Genomic DNA, 19,598 nt, shown 5'->3' on the forward strand with positions numbered 1-19,598 from the left:
TAAGTAACTTATTATGCTAAAAAAGTTACTACAGTAACTGAAAGCAACAAAATTTCAATATTTGATTCTGGACAATGATAGAATTTTTAGTGATTGCTGGTCTTTTACAACATTCAACAAATCATAGGTTTTAAGATATGATTTTATTTTCACTGAGCAAATCCGATAGTAATCGCCAGTGAAAGTTTGTGGAGCATTCAAAAAGAGATTGTCGCTTGCCATATTTGAAAATAAGTTTAAAAATTGATATTGGTTAAAAATAATTTGAAAATGGTTCTTTGGAAGAACTCATAGATCCCGTAAGACCAATGAAGCTCTGATATCATTGTTGGTTTACTTAAAAGATGGGGCAATAAAAATATTAAAAGTAAAGATTGAAAATGTCGCTCAATAATTTTATTAAGCATACCAAGACTTTAAATAGCCAATTAGAAACATAATCTGCAGAAAAATCTGCATAAGAGGAATTTAAATTCAAAAAAGTAGATTTATCATAAAACTAAGTAACTTATTATGCTAAAAAAGTTACTACAGTAACTGAAAGCAAAAAAATTTCAATATATTACTACTATTTAAAATTTATTACTATGATTTGTAGTGTATTTTTATTTAATTTTTAAATAATTGGATTTATTCAAAAGATTTTGTAAAATTCTTGTCTATATTCAAACGAAAAGTTAAGTAAATTAAATCAAGATATGAACTTTGCAACATAAAATAGGATAAAGATGAAAGTAGTAAACTTTGCAAGAACTTCATGGAAAAAGTTTCTGTAAAAATAATTTGTAAAAAGACTTCTCATGTGCTACTTGAGCTTTTCAACATTTTTATGTGTATTAAAGGTTTAAAGTCCCATGTATGTTTCGAATGAATTGTGTAAATATATATATATATATTGAAAACTAAGATTTATGTTATGTTATAAATGCTCATGACTTCTGTATTATTTTATACAAGAGGTGGAACATTTAGGATCGTGAGTGGATATTCGGTATCCCTTGAGGAATTGTTTATCAAGTGCAGGAAATATAATTTTTATTTGCTAATGAAAGGAGAGTTTTTATATTAAAAGCATAGAACGTTTAGTTATTACATAACATAGGGATGGACCGCATAGCGATTTTTTCCAATTTGACTTTAAGAAAAACTTATAAAATAAAGGCCGGAGGTGCTTCCCAGTACATAATGTTATCTTCCTCCGTTGATGTTTGTTGCTTGGTGCTTCCATACTTTGCCAGAGCGTCAGCTACAACATAACCTTCCCGATATACATGTGTTACTTCTGCCACTCCAGTAGCGTCAAGAAGAAAACTATGAATGTGTTTCCACAACGTCAGAAAATATTTGATATGACTGTCTTGCTAGTAATTTTTTTTGGTAGGCCTCACATAGTATATTGTACATAGAATTAATATGCAATCAACTAAAATACCATAATTTTGTACAATATTATATTATATCTATGGGCCTAAAAATATTAATTATTTTTTTCTTTTATATTTGATGAGAATATACTAAAAAGGCACATAAAAGCATGAAAAGGTGCACGCCAAATAACGTTTGAAAGGAAACTGTCCTTAAGCGGGAACACAAAGTTTCTTTTCTTTTCTTTTCATCTCAGAGAAGAATCATTTGTATACGGGTAAAATCGGAAGCAATGCATGCCTCGATTCCCGGTAAAGAAGACGAAAGGAGCGCACGAACACACGAGGTTGAAATTGAAGTTGGGAGCCTTTCGTACCGAGACCCACGAACGACGAACAATGGGCTCCTCGTCGGACGTGATAAAGTAACACTCCTCGAACCCGGATCGAGCTCTAGGACCTCGGGAGATATGGAAAAGGGTTACGCACGACTAATAGATGACCATGATATCCATACCTAACCGGATATCATGGCGCATATCTCGTGCAATATCGGTTACGGATCAGTAATTAGCGAGAAAGGGAGATTTTTACCTTTCTTAGACTTGTACTAGGGATAAAACTCTCTTACTATATAAAAGAAAAGTTTTTATTTGATAACTGTCACGACTCAAAATTCACTAACGTGATGGAGCCGGACATCATAGTTAGGCAAGCCAACACCAAGAAGTTAATTAAATTCCTTATTTTAGTATTTTTGAAATCATTCCTTTTCCTTACATTAAACAATAAATAATGAACTTAACCGAGAAAATAATAGTGTCTTTAATAAATTTAAATATTGAAAAATCTCATAGTCATCCCAGAACCCGGTATCACAAGTGTATGAGCAATTTCTAGGAATTAAAGTACAATACGATAACTGTCCGGAATACAATTGGACAGAAAAGAACAACTATACTCTGAAAGAGACTCTGTTGGTTATGGGTCGTCTCGAGAGATGAAACTCACCTAAGTCTCCGTGTCAATCATGCTACTGCCCAACGAGTCCACTAGACGTACATGTGCCTGTGCAACAAAAATGCACAGCAAGTGTAGCATGAGTACGAAAACAACGTGTACCCACTAAGTATTCTGTCTATCTCGAAGAAGTGGAGACGAGAAGTCGACTTCGACACTTACTAGTGGTCCAATAATAATATACCAATAATATAGTAAATCGAGGATTTTTATATAAACGGTTGTAACTCAATAGCATGAAGCAAGTAAATGATTCTTTCATTAATAGGGAATTTCCAAATTTATTTTTTTGTCATTTATACATTTATATCAAGCCAGGGTGGCAATATTATCATTTATAAGTTTGCAAGTCAAGCAACACAAGCATGCACAAATCATGCCGAGGTCGTATGGCCCGATCCAATAAATATTTAAACTGTGCACTGCCAGAGAGTCGAATGGCGCGAACCATAGATGCATCTATTTATTCTACCGAGGCATTCGGCCCGTTCCACAATAGATGAGTACATTCAAACAGTCAATCAAGAATTCATCAAGGTGCAATTATCCAAGAAAAGGCAATTTCTCTCTTAAAAGTCAAGAAAATGATGTCTAGTCTTTTAGAAATTTATTTACAAAGTTCAATATGTTTTAAGCATTTTCAATTGACAATAAGATTGCAATATCACAAGTAAAACATGTTTTTGGGTCCTAGACTACCCGGACTTAAGCATAATAGTAGCTACGCATGGACTCTCATCACCTCGTGCGTACGTAGCTCCCATAAATAGAAGTACATGTCTAATTAATTCACCTATGGGGACAATTCCCTCTTACAATGTTAGAAAGGAGACTCACCTCGCTCTGAAGTTCCATAACCGGCTTCCCAAGCCCTTCCGACGACTCAAATCGATGTACTGCGCTCCAAAACTAACCAAATAATGGGAAAATCAATGAAAATACACCCTAATACTTATAACAATTCAATTTATATAAATTCCCAACTCCGCTCGAAAAGTTGACAAAATCTCCCTCGGGCCCACGTGCCCGGATTTCAAAATTTTTTGAAGATAAATTTGCCCACAACCTCACGAACTCTAATATATAATTTACTCTCAATTTCATGCCCAAAATTGTGGTCAAAATCCAAGAATACCAAATTTCTAGGTTTTCCTCAAAATCCTAAATTTCTACTAATTTCCATGTTAAAACATATACATAATCGATGTATTGAACTCAAACTAGTATAAACCACTTACCTCATGCTTGGTGGTGAAAATGGGACTCCCAAGGTTCCCCAAAATCATCTCCCATGAAAACAATGGGGTGAAAATGAGCCAAACCCCGATTTTAAAGAACCTCACTGCCTCCAGCCTTTCCGCACTTGCGGTCACTTGACCGCTTTTGCAGTTCCGCAGGTGCGGCCCCATAACCTCTTCTGCAGTCTCTCACCAGGCCTCACAACTCCGCATCTGTGGCTCCACAAATGCAGGTGCGGTCCCGCTTCTGCGGACTTTGACCACATCTGTGGTCCACTCCTTCCCAGCCAAAAATCTGCTTCTGCGGGTCACTTCCCGCTCCTGCGGTTCCGCGCCTACGGTGCTCTTCACGCAGGAGCGGTTACTCCAGAAGCCCAGCTGCTTCAGCCCTTCCTCAAATTCCATTTTCAATCCGTTAACCACCCGGAATCCACCTGAGGCCCCCGGGACCCCGTCCAATCACACCAACCAGTTCCATCACATAACGCGTACCTGCTCGAGGCCTCAAATCACATCAAATAATGCTTGAACCATGAATCGCCCTCCAATCCAAGGTTAATGAACATTAGAATTTCAAACTTTAACATTCGATGCCGAAACCAATCAAATCTTGTCCGATTAACCTCAAATTTTGTACACAAGTCATATTTAATATTACGGACCTACTCCGACTTCCGGAATCAGATTTCGATCCTAATATCAAAAAGTTCACTTCTGGTCAAACTTCTCAAAAACCTTCAAATTTCTAACTTTAACCAAATGACTCCCAAATGACCTACGGACCTCTAAATTCACCTCCCGACGCGCTCCCAATACCAGAATCAACATACAGAGCTACTCCTAGACTCGGAATCCCAAACGATCATCGATAGCATTGAAATGCACTTCAACCCAAATTTATGAAATTCTTCCAAAATACTAACTTCCACAATAGGCACCGAAACGCTCCTGGGTCATCTAAAACCCGATTCAGACATATGCTCAAGTCCAAAATCATCATACAAACCTGTTGGAACCTTCAAATCCCGATTTCAAGGTTATTTACTCAAAAATCCAATCCTTGTCAATTCTTCCAACTTAAAGCTTCCGAGATGCAAATTCTTTTTCGAAATCAACTCTGAACTTCCCAGAATTCAATTCCGACCATGCGTACAAGTCATAATACCTGAAGTGAAGTTGTTCATGGCCTGAAAATGCTGAACGACACGCTAGAGCTCAAAACGACCAGTCGGGTCGTTACATTCTCTCCCACGTAAACATACGTTCGTCCTCGAACGTGCTGAGAGCTGCATTGGAGTTGTACGAAATCACTGTTTAACACCTCGTGCACATACCCGTGCTACCACAACCCGGTTGAGCACATTAGCTCGATCAAATATGAAGATATCCTCTTTTATTTAGGCAAATGAGCCTTAGAGCCCAGTTTCAACATCCGAAATTCTCTGCCAGACATGCTTCCAATATGTGAACACCGTATCAATCACCACACGATGCACCAATACAAGATTGCATACCTTTGCTGAATTCATACTATGCACTGCATAACTCACATGGCCATAATAACATCCTCTAATAACAATAGCTAAAATTCCACGAACCTGATGCTCCCAATGCACCCATGACATATATAAATCCTGTTTTAGCCTTTTGCAATACCACCACGGCGGAAGAGATGTGTAGAAATTCATAACCAACTGCCGAGCCAACAAATCATTGAGGCTATACTCCTAACAAGAGTCGTTACCTCATTTTGAACCAAATAATTATATTTGCTCTTTTATATACTTCATATAATCTGATCACATCGATCCTAGATCCAATAATCTTGTCTCACCCAGTATGAACTGCTCAGGGAATAAGCCACCCCATACATGACCGAAAGTCTCATATGATGCCACAATGTGCCAATAGGCTACCAACTCGAACGTGATACATAAGGAAAACGAACTCTGGAAGGGACTACTTAACTCACACAGCTAATATGAACTTTCCTCATAAAATGGAAAACAAAACACACAAAAATTTGAATATAGAAAATAGTACTCAACATCATACTGTTGCGGTGTGCAACCCGATCCAAACAATATACCCGTGACGGCGTACCACTCGATCCACACATAGAACTCACATAAGGAGATACACATTGAGCTAAATTTCTCACTACTACTACTAAATACCGAATATCGGCCACAAGCATGCTAAGTGCATACTACCATACATGGGGAGACATATAGCTCCCATAAGCTACAAAACTCAAGCACAACCGAGGTGCGATATATCACCTGAATCTTAAGAGCCATTCTGCTCACATAACACCATCTCTACGCGGAACCTCAACACATAAGAAATTTATCAAGCCGTTTTACAACTCACACGACACCATATAGTATTACATGAAATAACTAATGACGAAATAACATCCCACGTCTGAATACTCCTCCATGAGGAGTGCTATGCTGAAATGAACTTATCTGGCCTGATATAGAGCCCATATTCATATTTAAATCCACTCACATACCACAAGCCGATTCTGATCACACCGTACTAGGAAAATAACCTTTCAAGGGTCCATAAATACCCCTTTTTCCTATAACTCACAAGAATAACCATCATAACTGAAGTAACCTCCCTAGTCCACAACGCGATAAACCGAGTGCCCTCCAGGCATAAATTCTCACATTAGTGATATTACCACAATCTTCAGACTTGATTTAAATCTTCAATCAATCAAGTGACTACATGTCACACTTATACAATCTTCCCGTGAGGTATGCTCTCATGACCTTCCGCACTAGATAACAAGTATGCACATCTATACCACAGGTCACACTAACGCTTTAAAGCATAACAAGAATCTGTAACCAAGATGCAAAGTCTCCTACAGAAACACCGATCTCAGGTGACGCTGAAGACAATACCAGCTTACTCTAAACATCCCAATCCTTTTCCCTACTCATCCGAGCTCGTGATATCCTTGTCAACACCGAACCGTAACCTTGATCATCACTTCTAAATTTCATACCGCTCATTGCACCTAGCGTCAAAATTTCATCATAACTCTTAAACCACTAATAGGGTAAACACTTTATCACCTAGAAACTTTTTACTTAACTCGTTCCAAGAGAACCATGGCAACACGCAAGTAACTTCTCATAACCGTAGGACATTCCAATCCTCAAGTAGTGGTCTGAACCACAATAACCCTTCCGTGATCCGCCTACACATAACATGCCATAATACTTGAATACCTCCAAATAAAAGCAATTACGGCGGCCGACAAGCCTCGCACGTACCGTCGTGAATCACATGCATAATTTAATCATGCTGAAAGAGCTGATCACTACTACCAATATGCCAATTCCACTATGGCTAACCAATCTAACTTCTTCCCATTTATCCTTGATTGCCTTAGAAATAATAATAACTTCATTTAACACATCATGCATTACATCCGCACTCATCCCGAGTGGTCTTGTATCACGAGACCATGTTGTCTCAAATCCCACGAACCATCGCATACCTTGCTTGGGCGTATATTCGCATCCTCAACTGATACACCCATTCCGATAATACCTCTACGAATCCGAAGTCTTTTTCGCTCATTCACCCAAATGTTACACTACAAGCTGAAAATATCATAGAACATTCGGAGCCTCCTATCACGATCTGCTGCAAAATCTTGGTTCTTAACCACATCGCGGGCTTGAAATCTTTAAGCACCGCATTCTAACCTTTGAATTCATTAGGACCATTGTTGAGAGTCACCCACTCTAGCTTGGTCCCGAATATAATCAACTCCAAGGCTCCACTGGCACATGAACTCCCATCTCCAAGGAGCACACAATTGAATCACTTCCTTGTAAACCACCTCCGTACAAAACCCAAATCTTTAGTCTTCCCAAAGCCCAAGAAAGAATTGATAAGGCTATTTATGGCACATATCTCACAAATTATTTACTCGAATTGCCACCTATATTCCTTTCCCTTAGCTGAAATAACTCGCCATTATGCCGATAGCCAGAAACCTTACAAGTAGGTAACCATGCAACCCAATCGCAGGTGGTGGGACTCTCTCACTTAGCAGGGAGACACCTATTACATAACTCTGGAATCCACCAAGATTCTTTATCTCTTATTGACATAACCTTGCGCAATCAAATTGCCAAATTCCTCGAAATCCTTCCGTTAGCATTTCTTGAACACTCCCCATCTCTAGCAATATTCACATTTTCAACCTCTTACTGGATAATCAGTAGAATTCTTCGCAGAAGCTTTTCCAACTATGTGACCGCTGACCTGCTCACAGGAGATAACCCACATGTGGAAATTACATGCCGACATCTCCCAACAATGCTGCAATGCACAATTACTACGAAATCAATAACCCATCCTGAGCCCATTCTCATTCACTAGCTGCACAAGTCCGTTCATTCCACATGGACATCAACCAAATACACAGCAATATCTTCCAATTCAAAGTTATGTTGCATCCTTCCTCATATCAAGCAACTCATTTCTGTTGCATCCAATCTCCCGGCATATAATAGCCAATAATTCAAATTAAGCCCGTAGACCCAATCATCGTCCACTAAAATTCCCAAATCACTCCAAACTTTCCTCAAAAGGGTGTAGTTATCCTGCCACTGAACCCATATGCTACTCCACCACTCTCCAACTTTGGGCAAACTCACTTCTTTATGAAACTACTCGACTTCCGCTTCTTACACCTGGCCTTCTAGAAGTTTAACCATCACATGACAATTCCCACATGTTCTTCCTCATCCTTTGCTGCTCAGCTGATGCCTTAGATCAAAATCTATCTCAGTGGCACTTGAACCAATAGACCGCTACTAACTTTAAACCTTTCCGAATGTCATCTTTTCTTGATCCATCGACCTTAGAAACATCAATTCAATCCTAAACCATCGCACCCTGTGATCACTGACAGCCGCTTCTTCAATACTATCCCATAATATCCTGCCCTGCAAACGATTTGTAGAAGATCTTGACACCGGCGAACTTAACATATTTAATCGAGGACGACGACACCGCGTCGCAGATAAAAATTCCACCACACTTGAAAACACCAAGTCTTGTTACTCTATCCACCCAAACCTAAACATCTATAGTCCGATAGACTTTCCTCCGTCAGAAATACAGTACCAAATCTCTAAATCATGCACTGAGAAAACCTCCTTCCAAGTCATACAGTGCTCCCACACATGGACAAACATCCCACCATCATATTAATACCGTGCGATAGCCATTCATGAGTATCATAGCAACCTCTGTATAGCCTCAAAGCTCTCAGAAGTACAACTACAGAGCTGAAATGACAAGATATCCTCTCGCAAAGCGACGATAATAATCCCATCAACTACACAGGGAGAAACATTCTGCACCACATCTCTAGTACTATTACAATTCCTGATTTATAATAAGTGTTTCGCGTTGCATAAGAACGAGTAGGAAGGAAGAAAAGGCATGAGCCTCAAAGGAATCAAATCGCACGATGAGGAATCAAGAAGGGAAGTGCTCCTAACAGCCTTGTAGCCTCTCGAAGATAAGTACAGACGTCTCCGTACCAATCCGCAAGACTCTACTAGACTCATTCATGACCCATGATACCTAAGGGAACCTAGTGTTCTGATACCATGTTGTCACGACCCAAAATTCACTAAGGGTCGTGATGGCGCCAAACATCACTGTCAGGCAAGCCAACACCAATAAGTTAATTAAATTCCTTATTTAGTATTTTTGAAATCATTCATTTTCCTTACATTAAACAATAAATAATAAACTTAACTGAGAAAATAATAGTGTCTTTAAAAAATTTAAATACTGAACAATCCCATAGTCATCCTAGAACCTGGTGTCACAAGTGCATGAGCAATTTTTAGGAATTAGAGTACAATACAATAACTGTCTGGAATACAATTGGACAAAAAAGAACTACTATACTTTGAAAGAGACTCTGCAGACTGCGGGTCTTCTCGAGAAATGCAGCTCACCTAAGTCTCTATGTCAATCATGTTGCTGCGCCCAACGAGGTCACTAGACGTACATGTAATAAAAATGCACAGTAAGTGTAGCATGAGTACGAAAACAACGTGTACCCAATAAGTATCCCGTCTAATCTCGAAGAAGTAGAGACGAGAGGTCGACTTTGACACTTACTAGTGGTCCAATAATAATATAGTAAATCGAGGATTTTTATATAAACGGTTGTAACTCAATAGCATGAAGCAAGTAAACGATTCTTTCATTAATAGGGAATTTCCAAATTCATTTTTCATCATTTATACATTTATCTCAATCCAGGGAGGCAATATTATCATTTATAAGTTTGTAAGTCAAGAAATACAAGCATGCACAAATCATGCCGAGGTCGTACGACCCGATCCAACAAATATTTAAACTGTGCACTGCCATACGGTCGAATGACGCGAACAATAGATGCATCTATTTAATCTACCGAGGCGTCAGCCCATTCCACAATAGACAAACACATTCAAACAGTCAATCAAGAATTCATCAAGGAGCAATTATCCAAGAAAAGGCAATTTCTCTCTTAAAAGTCAAGAAGATGATGTCTAGCCTTTTAGAAATTTATTTACAAAGTTTAATAAGTTTTAAGCATTTTAAATTGACAACAAGATTGCAATATCACAAGTGAATCATGCTTTTCGGGCCTAGGCTACCCGGTCTATGGAATAATAGTAGCTACGCACGGACTCTCATCAACTCGTGCATATGTAACCCCCACAAATAGAAGCACATATCCAATTAATTCACCTATGGGGACTATTCCCTCTTACAAGGTTATAAAGGAGACTCACCTCGCTCCGAAGTTCCATAAGAGGCTTCCCAAGCCTTCCCGACGACTCAAATCGATGCACCGCTCTCCAAAACTAACCAAATAATGGGCAAACCAACGAAAATACACCCTAATACTTATAACAATTCAATTTATATAAATTCCCAACTCCGCTCGAAAAATTAACAAAATCTCCCTCGGGCCCACGTGCCCGGATTTCGAAATTTTTTGAAGATAAAGTTTGCCCACAACCTCACGAACTCAAATATATAATTTACTCTCGATTTCATGTCCAAAATTGTGGTCAAAATCGAAGAATATCAAATTTCTAGGTTTTCCTCAAAATCTCAAATTTCTACTAATTTCCATGTTAAAACATATACATAATCGATGTAATGAACTCAAACTAGTATAAACCACTTACCTCATGCTTGGTGGTGAAAATGGCACTCCCAAGTTGCCCCAAATTCGGTTCCCACGAAAGAAATGGGGTGAAAATGAGCCAAACCTCGATTTTAAAGAACCTCACTGCCTCCAGCCTTTCCGCACATGCGGTCACTTAACCGCTTCTATGGTCTCTCATCAGGCCTCACCACTCTGCATCTGCGGCTCCACAAACGCAAGTGCGGTCCCGCTTCTACGGACTTTGATCACATCTGCGGTCCACTCCTTCCCTAGCCAAAAATCTGCTTCTGTGGGTCACTTCTGCTCCTGCGGTGCTCTTCACGCAGGTGCGGTTACACCAGAAGCGCAACTGCTTCAACCCTTCCTCAAATTCCATTTTCAATCCATTAACTACCCAGAATCCACCCGAGGCCCTCGGGACCCCATACAATCATACCAACCAGTCCCCTCACATAATGCGGACCTGCTCGAGGCCTCAAATCACATCAAATAACATTTAAACCCTGAATCGCCCTCCAATCCAAGCTTAATGAACTTTAGAATTTCAAACTTCAACATTCGATGCCGAAACCCATCAAATCTCGTCCGATTGACCTCAAATGTTGCACACAAGTCATATTTGATATTACGGACCTGCTCCAACTTCCAAAATCAGATTCCGATCTCGATATCAAAAAGTCCACTTCTGGTCAAACTTCTCAAAAACCTTCAAATTTCTAACTTTAGCCAAATGACTCCAAAATGACCTACGGACCTCCAAATTCACCTCGAGACGCACTCCCAATAGCAGAATCACCATACAGAGCTATTTCCAAATTCGAAATCCCAAACGGTCATCGATAGCATTGAAATGCACTTCAACCCAAATTTATGTAATTCTTCCAAAATTCTAACTTCCACAATAGGCGCTGAAATGCTCCCGGGTCATCCGAAACCTGATCCGGACATACGCACAAGTCCAAAATCATCATACGAACCTGTTGGAATCTTCAAATCTCGATTTCGAGTCCGTTTACTCAAAAATCCAATCCTTGTCAATTCTTCTAACTTAAAGCTTTCGAGATGCAAATTCTCTTTCCAAATCAACTCCGAACTTCCCGTAATTTAATTTCGACCATACGTACAAGTCATAATACCTGAAGTGAAACTGCTCATGGACTCAAACTGCTAAACGACGCGCTAGAGCTCAAAACGATCGATCGGGTTGTTACAATAACACACATTGTAATATGCATACCAAGGTAATACAAATTCATTTTTCTACTCTCTAGCTATTTAAAAGTTCTTAATTTATTGTTTGTTCATCATTCACAATTGACTTCGAACCAAGGGTCTAGTCGAGGCTAAAAGTATTGTTCAACTTAATCTCGAGTCAGGCTGTAACATTGTGATTGGTTTGATTATTCACTTAGCCTTTGACTCATTTATCTAATATTCTTGATTATTTTTATTAAATAAATTCACATATCCTTAAAACCGCATATAAATTTAATTGTTATCCATTTTAAAGGTAAACAGTTTGGCGCTCACCGTAGAGCTAGGGATAATAGTGGTGATTTGATACAAATCTCCATAACACACTCTATTTTACGCTTGTTCTTTAAAGTCTCAATTTCAGGTCAGTTTAAAAATGTCAAATTCTCAATCTGCCCACTTGAACATTGACAATGAGTCTGGCTATCATGGCGAAAATAACAATCTGGTGCCTAGCAACGAGGTACCTCCCACTGATCCCAACGGAGTCCTAGTTGTCGATTCGGTCGATGCTAACTCCTAGGTGGCCATCGATGTCAACTTGCTAACTGGTCCCCAAAATAGCATTCGCGAGGACCCCGACCAATGGCTCGAGAAGAGCCAAAAGGCGAAGGCGATGGGATTAGCCTACGATTAATCTTTGAAATGTTGCTAGCTCAACAAGAGGCGATCGAGCGACTGCAAAATCAAAGCCACGCCCCTAGTAGAGTTGAGCCCTAACCATCCCGGAAGAACATCCGAAGGAATAAGTAGATCACTGAGAGTCCGGGTGAAGATGAGTCTGTGGTCAATCCTGATGAAAATGCTTGAAGCATTAATGAAACAGGTGGAATCAGGTGAAAAGAAATTTGAGGCATATGACAAGGAGGTGGAAACATACAATTCCATGGTCGACCAAATCCCAGGAGCACCCCTGATATTGAAGGGGCCGGATTCCAAGAAGTTTATCCAGAAGCCTTTTCCTCTGAGCACGGCATGAAAGCCGAACCCTAAGAGGTATCATATGCCCGGTATCCCAAAATATAACGGAACCACGGATCTGAATGAGCATGTGACCTCCTATACATGCACAATCAAAGGGAACGACTTGGAAGACGATAAAATCGGGTCGGCGTTACTAAAGAAGTTTGGGGAAAACTTGTCTGAACGAGCAATGATACGATATCACAACTTACCACCAAATTTCATTGACTCGTTTGCTATGCTTGCAGATTCTTTTGTGAAGGCCCATGCCGGTGCCATCAAGGTCGAGACCAGAAAGTCAAACCTTTTTAAAGTTAAACAAAGAGATAATGAGATGCTCAGGGAGTTCGTGTCGAGGTTCAAGATGAAATAGATGGACCTACCTCCGGTCGCAGATGAATGGGTCGTTCAAGCATTTACTCAAGGACTTAACCCTCAAGCTCCTTGGCTTCACAGCAGCTAAAACAAAGTTTAGTAGAGTACGCGGTGGTAACTTGGGCTGACATCCATAAAGGTACCAGTCAAAATCAGAGTCGAGGACGACCGAATCGGAGCCCCTTCTAGGTCTGTTTATCCTATCAAGGCCAACGACAGGTCTAAGAGAGCCGTTGATCATGAGCTAATGCCAGTCCGAGATAATTACCAACCGTACAACGCGGACCAAAGGGGAAATGGGTCTGAGCGTCACCAGCAAGGAATGAAAAAAAAGGAGATTGAGGTCCTAGCAGCCGAAGTCTGATGAGCAAAAATGGTTTTGATAGGTCACTGGGGGGCAGGGAAGCACCAATATTATCAGAGTATAACTTCAATGTTGATGCTGCCAGCATCGTATCAGCCATCGGGCGTATCAAGGAAACCAAGTGGTCTCGACCATTGCAGTCTGACCCTACCAAAAAGATCCTAACTTGATGTGTAAGTACCATAGAACTCATGGCCACAGGACCGAGGATTGTCGACAATTGAGAGAAGAAGTTGTCAGTTGTTCAATAACAGTCACCTCCAAGAATTTCTGAGTGATCTAGCCAAAACCCACTTCAAGAACAGGACGCCAACAAATAAGTCTAATAAGAGGAGCCTCAGCATGATCATTGGAGGGGTCAATGTACCTCAGGGGCCAATAATAAAGCGCACTAAAATATCTATCACAAGGGAGAAATGCACCCGAGATTATGTCCCAGAGGGAACCATTTTGTTCAACGATGAGGATGTCGAGGGCATCATGCAACCACACAATGATGTGCTGGTAATATTCGTGTTTATCAATAAATCCCGAGTTAAACATGTGTTGATTAATCTAGGTAGCTCGGCTCACATCATCAGATCAAGGTTTGTAGAGCAGTTGGGGTTACAAAACCAAATAGTGTCGCCGCTTGGGTGTTGAACAGATTTAACATGGCATGCGAAACCACTAAAGGGGAGATAAAACTGCTAGTGAACACCACCGGGACGATCCAAGAGACAAGGTTCTATGTTATCGAAGGGGACATGAGGTATAATGCCCTTTTCAGAAGGTCGTGGGTTCATAACATGAGAGAGGTACCCTCAACCAGCAGGCACTGAAGTTCCCTATGTCGGGAGGAGTCAAGACGATTTAAGGAGAGCAGCAGGCCATAAAGGAAGTGTTCACAGTCGGCGAGGTAATCCTGGTGCTTGTGGTTTCAACATCAAGGAACACGAAGTTGACCAAAAAAGAAGAAATTAAATAGCAATCATCGATATCGATCTCGATCGAACTGGAGGAACGGGGAGTAGATGAGGAGGATGATTATGGAGTTCTGAGATCATTCATAGATCCTGATGATACTGACGCAACCAAATCAAGGGTCGAGGAGTTGGAAAAATTCATATTGACCAAACACCTACCCGGATCGAAAGGTATAACTAGGCACGGTCTTAACTCCCAAGCTTAGGAAAAAACTCATTGATTTTCTTAAAGCTAACATAGACTATTTCGCTTGGTCCCATTTTGACATGAAAGGGATCCCACCGGAGGTAACCACTCATAAGCTGAGTTTGGACCCAAAGTTCCATCCGATTAAGCAGAAGAGGAAACCACAATCAAAGGTCAAACATGCATTCATCAAGTATGAGATATCCAAACTCCTTAAAATAGGGTCCATTCGAGAAATTAAATACCCAGACTGGTTAGTTAACATAGTGGTAGTGCCTAAAAAGGGAATAAGCTAAGAATGTGTGTAGATTACAAAGATCTAAACAAGGCATGCCCCAAGAATTCTTTTCCTTTGCCAAACATCGATCGAATGATCGATACGGCGGCCAAACATGAGATACTCAGCTTTCTCGATGCCTATTCCGGTGCAACCAAATTCGGATAGATCCGGACGATCAAGAAAAGACTTCTTTTATCACTAATTTCGACACCTACTGTTATAACATAATTCCATTTGGATTGAAGAACGCTAGTGCCACCTATCAATGCCTAGTAAATCGGATGTTTGAAGAACGGATAGGGAAACAATTGGAAGTTTATATTGACGACATGTTAGTCAAGTCCCTGCGAGCAGAGGACCACTTGAAATATTTGCAGGAAACATTCGACATATTGAAGAAATATAGTATAAAGCTGAACTCGAAGAAGTGCGCGTTCGGGGTCAGATCGAGAAAATTCCTCGTGTTCATTGTGTCAAATCGAGGGATCGAGATCAATATCGACAAAATTAAATCCATAGAGGACATCATCATAGTGGACAACGTCAAGGCCGTTCAAAGGCTAATTGGGCGTATAGCCGCCCTGGGCCGATTCATATCGAGGTCCTCGGATAAGAGCCATTAGTTCTTCTCACTATTAAAGAAGAAGAATAACTTTTCCTGGACCCCGGAATGCCAGCAAGCTTTGGAAGAACTCAAATGGTACCTATCGAGTCCGTCCCTACTCCACACTCTAAAGGCGGATGAACATTTGTACCTTTACTTGGCGGTTTTTGAGGTGGCAGAAAGTGGAGTCTTAGTCCGAGAGGAAGAAGGTACGCAGTTTCCTATTTACTATGTCAGTATAAATCTAGGCGAGGCCGAAACAAGGTATCCTCACTTGGAAAAATTGGTGCTCGCTTTTCTAGGCGCCTCTAGAAAGCTAAAACCATAGTTTCGATGCCACCCCATATGTGTCGTAACTTCATACCACTGAGGAAAATCATGCACAAACCTGAGCTCTTAGGTCGATTGGCCAAATGGGTCGTTGAAATTAGCAGGTACGATATTGAGTATCGACGTCGAACTACTACAAAATCTCAGATTGGGCAAACTTCATGGCCGACTTTATCCAACCTTTATACCCGAAGTCGAGAGGGAATTACTATTGACTTTGGGACCACCTCGGGAATCTGGACCCTTTTTACGGATGGTTCCTCGAGCACGAAGGGGTTCGGGCACGACATTGTATTAAAATCGCCTACAGGAAATGTAGTTAGGCAATCTATTAGAACTGTGAAATTGACTAACAATAAAGCCGAGTATGAGGCCATGATTGGAGGTCTGAAATTAGCTAAAAGCCTTGGGGCCAAGGTTATGGAAGGCAAGTAAGAATCCCACATCGTGGTAAACCAAGTTAACGGGACATTCGAAGTAAAAGAAGTACGAATGTGAAGGTACCTGGACAAATTGTAGGTAACACTTCATCAATTTAGGAAATGGACCATGCAGTACGTACCCCGAGATCATAACAGCACGGACGACGCCTGGGCTAACTTGGGGTCATCGGTCGATGCCGATGAATTCAGTTCGGGAACAGTAGTGCAGCTCATGAAGTTGGTGATAGAAGAAGACCACACTGAAGTAAACTCAACAAGTCTAACTTGGGACTGGAGGAACAAGTATATAGACTACTTGAAGACTAGAAAATTGCCTTCGAATCCAAATAATCGAGAGCTATGCATACCAAGGCTGCCATATTTAGCTTGGTCAAATGGGCATTGTTTAGGAGAACCTTTGATAGTCTGTTAGCCAGATGCTTGGGACTAGACGAGACCTAATACGCCTTGAGAGAAGTTCACGAAGGCACTTGTGGGAACTATTCGGGGGCATAATCTTTGGTTCAGAGACTGATTAGGTCCGACTATTACAAAAATTCGAAACCTAATAAAAGGTTACCCCCGACAAAAACATTGTTTAAAACACTTAATCATCTTAGAAACCTCTGGCCTCACCAAGGCATTCGAAGCCATGATTAAACAAAGTGGCATCGAAGTCGAGCTTCGATCGAACCTCCATAAAACAAATGCCCTAGAACTACATCTGATTCTATGACAAGGCATAAAAAACAACACACGAATATAAATTGCAAAAAGATGCTAGAAAATTGAAGACACAATATTGCCGGAAAGGGAAAAATCTTATATATATTCCAAAAATATATTTACAAAGTCATGATAGAACAGCCTCAAAATAAAAAAAATAGAGAAAAATACACAAGGAAAACAAAAAACTAAAAGATAAGGAAGGCATATACGCCTGGTCAGTACCAGGGCCTGACTCGTCGTCGAAACCGTCAAAACCCTTAAGATCCCTTAGAGCCCTAGAAACCCTTGGAGCTTCGGCACCCTCAGGATCGTAGAGCTCATTTGCCTTGGCCTTGAGTCTATTATCTTCTTCATCTCGTCCAATCGGTCGAAACCTCGGGCGTGGATCTCTTCGAGGGTCTCTCTTTAGGACAACAACTTCATGTATTCAGTCTTTGTCTTTAGGCGGTCTTGGTTGCCTCCACATCGGCGTTGTAATGGATACCATTTCCTCGACATCAGTAGAAGTTGTGTCCAATTTGGACCTCAGTGCCGCATATTCTTTTCTGAGATCATCCCATTCCGTGATGGCCGAGCTCAGTTGTGCTCGAAGATCATCGTTAAGCCGAGACCACTTTTCGTCTTTTTCCTTCACTGCTTGAAGATGGTTCTCGAATGACACCAGCTACGCCTTTGCAGTTTCCTTCTCTAAGGCCAGTAGGTCCATCCTGCCCTTCCACACTTTTGCCATGGCCTTGACCTCGTCCTTCTCCATCCATAGATGGGCGACCAGATCTATCTTCTGTTGGACCTGCAAAGTTGTGTTGTTAGTCACCATGTCTAGCTCCTTATTTTTAGCTTCAAAGACCTTTACCTTCTCAACTAGGTCGGCATGTTCCCGCTTCAAGGTCAAAGCCTCCTTCTGAGCCTTTTTCTAGCTCGGCCTGAAGCTTCAAGAGGTCGTTAAAGGCCTCATCTTGTTGCTCACTAAGGAGACTATACATATCTTTCGTCTGGACCTGCTCTTTGAGCTCAAACTCGAGCTAGCTGATTTCTAAGCGGTACTAGAGGAAGCTTTCGTGGTGAAGTAAGAGACATCAAAACTTAAGTGGAATTCATAAAAGGGTGTAAAAGTGTTGGCGCCTTATCTATTTCAATGCCTGATGTGCCTCGTTGAAAAGGCTTGACGTGCCCACCTTGTTCATCTTTGCCTGGTCATCCTCGGTTACCAGGCATCAAAGGTAGCTAGCTACGCCCACCGGAGCAGATAAGACTCGAGCATCCTTCAGGGACTGTAAGAATGACCATTCTCTTATGTCTGAGGTCTACGCTCGGTGCGGGAAACTACTTCACCAGTTTTAGGGTCGAACTCGGCCCGCCAGCTCCTGAGGGAACATCCTTCTTCGGGCTCTCCAGGTGACCCAACCTAGAAAAATCTTCCAATATGGACATGTCCAAGCTGACAAAAAAGGAGTTGAAGGGTTCATCTGAACCCTCCACTCCCTCACTTGACTTTTCTTTGCTGCTTGGGCCTCTTCGAGCATGGACTCGGTATAGGAGGGTGTCCTATAATGTCACTAACACCGGTCGCCTCCTTCGGAATGGGAGCGGCTTACTGGGAGGTCACAACCTCCATCTCCCCCTCAAGTTCCCGAGCCTGAAGGGGATCGACCTCGTGGTCTCTTTCTCGATCGTCTCCTGCTCCCTAGTGGGGGGTCGATCCATGGGCGATGAAGATGTCATCTTCTTTGGGCTTATCCTTGATCTGGTAGAGATATCCAGGGTCCGGTGCCCTAGACTTGGTATTCTTCTTAGGCTCTGGGCCCAGGTGGCTTCCCTCTTCTTCATCTTCCCCTTGGGGTCTGAGGAACCCGAAGATTTTCTCTTTTTCTTGTTTTTCTCCTTTGTGGCAGCCCCGGGCTATCCCAAGATGGAGGCTCGGCAGGCAAAGACGAATCCTCATCCTTATCAAATGACCTAATTTTAGTGGTCTTAGGCCGACCTGTAATAAAAAATAAAAGTTAGCACTATATAAGTTAAGAGCGTGATGGTAACTATTTTAGGGAAGAACCTCACCGTGAGAACATGCCTCATATTTGCCCTTTGAAAGTTTGCGCCATGCACGTTCGGAGAAAGGCATCTGCTTACAAATCCCCTCGATCCACTCCTTGAATCAGGGGATTACATCTAGAATTTGGGAAATAACTACACAATCACAAACACAAGCGATGAGAAAAAGAAATAGAATGGAAGAAATACCAAAGAAATACAATACTTAAGGGATACGTTCCACTCCTCAGAA

Source organism: Nicotiana sylvestris, chromosome 12 (genome assembly GCF_000393655.2).
Source record: "Nicotiana sylvestris chromosome 12, ASM39365v2, whole genome shotgun sequence".
In the NCBI taxonomy this organism is placed as follows: domain Eukaryota; kingdom Viridiplantae; phylum Streptophyta; class Magnoliopsida; order Solanales; family Solanaceae; genus Nicotiana; species Nicotiana sylvestris.